Here is a 5,114-nt window from a genome sequence, read left to right on the forward strand (position 1 = left end):
AGAGACCAAGCCAAACCACACAAGAACATTCAAAACTTCTGGACAGATGTGATTTCATTACGTCCACTCCCATGCCAGTGGGTCCAAAGTGGAACGCACACCCAAGCCTGAAGTTGGCAAGGCGAGTAAACTTTGCCCAGAGTGAAGCCACGGCAATGGTGGGCAGGGAAGAAGAATGGTAACGAGTAACTGTCTCTACTCTGTGGTCTCAGGGACTTTGCTGCTACTATTTCTTTTGTCTGGGCTTCTTTTCCACGAGATTTCATTTCTTCACTTTATCCAGGTCCTTGTTCAAAAGTTATTTCATCAGGGACCTTCCTTGACCTCCCCTGAGATGGAATCCCAGAAAATTACCCTGCTTTATTTTTCTTCTTAGCGTCCGTCTCCCCATGAAATGAGGCCCTGTACTTATGCATTTCCTCTTGTCTTTGGTGTGCCTGCCATTCTGCGTGAGCACAAGGGTCTTGTCGATCTCCATCTCTGTCTCCCCAGCATGGGCAACAGTACAGAACCAGAGTCAGTGCTTAATGAATATTGGGTAAATTAAGCAAATTAAACAATGCTCGTGACTGCTTTTCTTTTCTTGGAAGGAAGATTAATTGAATAGGTAAATTTACCATCAGAACTTGTCATGCCAGGAAGATTATGTAATTGTGTTCTTTGTGTTTAAAGCTGTGGGTGTGCACATATGCATTTGTTTTCTACTTTTACTGAAAGGTTACTTTAATGCATTTTAAATTTCCATACAGACGTAGATGTCTTAGCTTTAGATATGCCTAATTAATAGAACATTTACGATTCTGTAAGCCCTAAAGGTATTTTATAATCTTTGTCCTCAAAATGAGCCTTCTTTCCTGATTTCCCGATTTTCCTTGGGTGAAACTTATATTCTTCTAGACTTAGAACTCTAGAATTACGTTCGACATTTAATTTTCTCTTTTTCTCCTCAGTTAATTAATGCCTGGCCATGTACTCACTGGCCCAGCATCTCTCACACACTGTTTCCTTCTTTTCTATTTGTATTTCCGTCTCTGAGTTACAGAGCTCTCTCCTTCGCTGAACAAGATCCTAACTGGTTTTGCTGATCCTATCTGTCGTGTACATTATGTGCCAAAACTCTCTCCTAAAGGGAAGTTCTGATTATATGATTCCCATATTTAAAAACATTCAGTTCCTTCGAGTCGCAGGCTATATTAAGAAAAAAAAAATCTATGTAGAAAATATAGGTTTGCTGCTGTCTTAAAATATGTCACTCCTCTTTCCCCAAAACCACCATAGAGAATTATTTGCTTTGGATTAAAATAAAAATCAGTGATCAACTCTTCAAAAAAGCTAAAAAAATATTTACTGTTTATCTGAAATTCAAATTTAACTGTGTGGCCTGTATTTTTATTTGTCAAATCTGGCAATTCTACCTTAAAGGAAAGAGCAGGAAACCCTTCAAGAATTCTTAAAAAACAAAATAAAAAAAAGCAGACAAAAAACCCCATATAAATCTATCATAAAATCACAACCTCAAAGAACCCGTGATTATTTGATTTCTAAATTATCCCTAATAGCCTTAATATTCATCCCATGGAATCATAGGTAAAGCAAATTTTTGTTAATATACGTCTGAGTGACATACTGTGGAAAGGATGGTTGCAATGTCAGCCTGGACATTTGCATCGCACAATCAATTCAGTTTAGTAATGCCTTCCAGGAAATCCAACATAAAGTAAAATAAGTAAAAATGTCTTCCTGCCATCACACAGTGTCTTTCATATCAAATCCTTCCAGAACCTTATGAAAGGAACATTAGCATAAATCGTTCCCATTTTGCACATGGCAGAAGTCCATGGAGTCAGAAGGGGAGCAATGATGTCTGGCTTAATCTATCCGCTCAGAGCTTTCCAAGCACATTGCTTCATGGACCACGCAAACAGTACCTTTTCAAAGAATAAAGTGAGTGTGTGCTCTGAAGGGAATGGGTGACAGTGACAAGGATAATAGCAAAGCCTTACATTCATATATTGCTGACAAGCGTGATCTCATTTGATCCTCATAAAACACTTGTGAGGTAGGTACTACTTCTCTTTTACGGAAGAGGGAATTGAATTCAAAATGGAAGAAATATAGTTTATAAGTCACTGGAATCAAAACCTATATTATTTAGTAAAGCGAAGCAATTAAGTGATGAACACTAATTTCCTTGAAGCTGATGTAACATTTCCCCCTATATAACGCCAGTGACGCAGCTTCAGGGCCTGGAAGGAAGATGTCCAACTTTTTAATTTGCCAATAAGGACTAACTGAGAAAATTATCCTGAGCTAATTTTTAGCAGTATGAACATTCAAATACAGCTAATAGATTTTTGGGTGCTCTACTACTTGAATAATGGAACTAGTACCCATTTTTTGAGCACTTCCATGTGGTGACTCTGCCTGGTGCTTATAACAAATTATCAGAGTAAGTCTAAAAGGTAGGCGATACTCATCAGTCTTCCATTCAATACTCACCACTTTAGCCAATATGGTCTGTTTCACCAGCTTCATAGAAATAATGAGCCAAATTGCTTTTATTTTCCAAATTAATCACTGTAGCACCCAGGTATCAGGAAGCTCACTTTTGATCCTTTGACATTCCACCCCCAGGGCCCTATTCTCCATTCCCGCCATCCCTTACGATTGTCCCAGAATCCTGAGGACTTAATTTGGTTTAAAGAAGGCCAGTCCAATTCTCACAGGCCAAGCCTTGTCAGTCCACAAGCACCAGTGTTTTGCTTCCCACCCCGTGGTGCCTATGTTGTTCAACACTGGCCCTGAATGGTCCCAAGTGCAGACATCCATTCTGTGGCCAGGCTCTTGCTGACCCAGGTGTATGTTCAGCCTGTGGTCTTGCCCATGCTTGGTTTACAGTGCCGTCCACACTCACATAGTTGGCCAATGCTCCTCTTGTTACAGTACCATGTCAGGAAGGCTGGATAGCTGATTAGGAGAGGTTTCCAGACCCAGCCATATAGGGAATCAGCCTCTCCCATATGGCCTTAGGGTCTTGTGTTGATCCTGCATCATCAGCCTTGACTTAACCCCTCCCTCCTGGTGAGTTCTCACCTCTCCTTGCGGTCTCCATCTGCCAGTGGACTTTGGTCAGGGGTTCCATGTGCTAACTGAAGATTTAACTAACTCAAATTCTTGGGGAGAGGGGTTGTTCATTCATTCATGTATTCATTCCCCCAGGCAACAAACATTCATTGTCTCTTACTGTGTACCAGGCACTGTTCTTATCAGTGAACAAATTAGAGTTTCTGTCTTCACCAACTTACATTTTGAGAAAAAGTGGAAAATAAATTAAGCAAAAAATTGCATAGTGCTCACTTCAGTAGCACATATACTAAAATTAGAACGATACAGAGAAGATTAGCATGGTTTCTGTGCAAGGATGACACACAAATTGGTGAAGCATTCCATATTAAAAAAAAATTGAATACACAGAGTGTGAGATTGTCATAAATGCTATGGAAAATAATAAAGCAGGCTTTGGAGGAAGAGATGGGGGCTCTTGGGAGCTGCTGTCTTAAATAGGGTGGCCAATGCAGGACTCGTTGAGAAGGAGATATTTTAGAAAACTCTTGAAGGGGTGGAGGGAGTTAGCAATTCAGCTAGTGGGGGGAAGGGCATTCCAGGCAGCTGGAACAGAGAGAACAAAACCCTGTGGTGTGGACATGCTTTGTGTGTTCTGGGAAGAGGGAGGAGGCCAGGTGGTTGGAGCAGAGCGAGGGTGGGTGAGAAGGAGGGTGAGATGAAAGAAGTCATGCGGGGGGAGTAGAGAGCCAGATCATGGGACCACGTAAGAGTTATAGGGATTTGGGGTGTTACTCAGAATGAATTGGGAAAGCACTGGAGGGAGCACGTAGAGGACATAATCTAATCTAATAAACATAAACATAATCTAATTGAAACTGAAGTTTCAATGGGGTCACATTGGATTCTGGTGGAAAATAAACTGCGAGACGATGTATATAAAAACAAGAGTAGGCTTCTTGTTAGACCCACTGGGTTGAATATGTGCATTTATCTCAGATTTCCCCTAAATTCCACTAAAACATAGCATATAAACAAAACAATTATAAACTGATAAAAGAGACTATTTCAGCAGTCGAGATAGATGGACAGATGTAAACAAAGCAGACGGAGCTGTTCTTCCAGGCACTCTTCTTTGCAGGGAACAAAACAAGCATTTCTGCCTAAATCAACTTATATTTTGAGGGAAGGTGGAAAATCAATTTTAAAAAAAGTAAGTACGGATCAGGTCTTGCAACATAATTCAGATCCTGCAACTTAGCATCTTGCTGAGGAAGATAAAGACCTGGAAGCCTGTTCACTCCAGAGAACCCCAGAGGGGCTCACAAGTGAGAGGTGCCAGTGACTCCAGAAGGTGATAGTGAGGGAGCAGGTTGAAAAGAGGGGACGTTGAGTGAAGGACTCTATATGGAGCAGACAGATGTCTGCACTCCTTTCTTCACCTCCAAAGGAAAGCATGGCTTTACTCTTTAGAGAAATGAGAGCGGAGAGAGACCTGGGACAGCGGGCACATGAAAAAGCAGGAGAGAAAACTGGAAATTAAATGAATGTGTGCACACTGCATGGTGAGTCCACAACCCTCTTTCTCCTTTTCCCCGAAACTGCAGCGGGAGGTAAGCCTCCTGCCAGAAGTGTGAAGGATGAGTGTCTGGAAGAAACTTCACTGTCTGAGAAAAACACCTAAAGGCACTGACATTCGGGGACCCCTGGCAAACAAGCTGGTCCACTGTTTGATTGACCTAGAGTAAAGTTGAGCAGCCGTGAAAGCCCTGTCTGTGCACAGTGAGCTTCCACGGGGTGTGTATTCAGTGGCTTTTCTGGACAGGAAGGAACAGAGAGGACCAGTGCCGTCAGGGATGGCTTCATGCAATGGTTATCCTTGAACTGAATGGAGGAGCATCTCCATAGCCAATAATAGGGAGTGTTTCAGGGAGAAGGAACCATAGAAGTGAAAAGGTGTGCATTTGGGACAGTAAGGAGACTAGCTGGCCAGTGGTGAAGGGTGAATCCCATCGGACAGGCAGACAGGGTGGGACAAAGATAACTCTGGG

The 5,114-nt window shown here is 42.0% G+C and overlaps 1 non-coding gene across 1 annotated transcript; it reads left to right on the forward strand.

The window, feature by feature from the left end:
• The first annotated feature begins 3,349 nt into the window (after nucleotides 1-3,349).
• Nucleotides 3,350-3,456, forward strand: LOC139082684 (U6 spliceosomal RNA). The gene has a single exon (XR_011538895.1). It is a non-coding gene; the product is annotated as a U6 spliceosomal RNA (small nuclear RNA).
• Nucleotides 3,457-5,114: the final 1,658 nt, after the last annotated feature.

Source organism: Equus przewalskii, chromosome 3, assembly GCF_037783145.1.
Source record: "Equus przewalskii isolate Varuska chromosome 3, EquPr2, whole genome shotgun sequence".
Classification (NCBI taxonomy): Eukaryota; Metazoa; Chordata; class Mammalia; order Perissodactyla; family Equidae; genus Equus; species Equus przewalskii.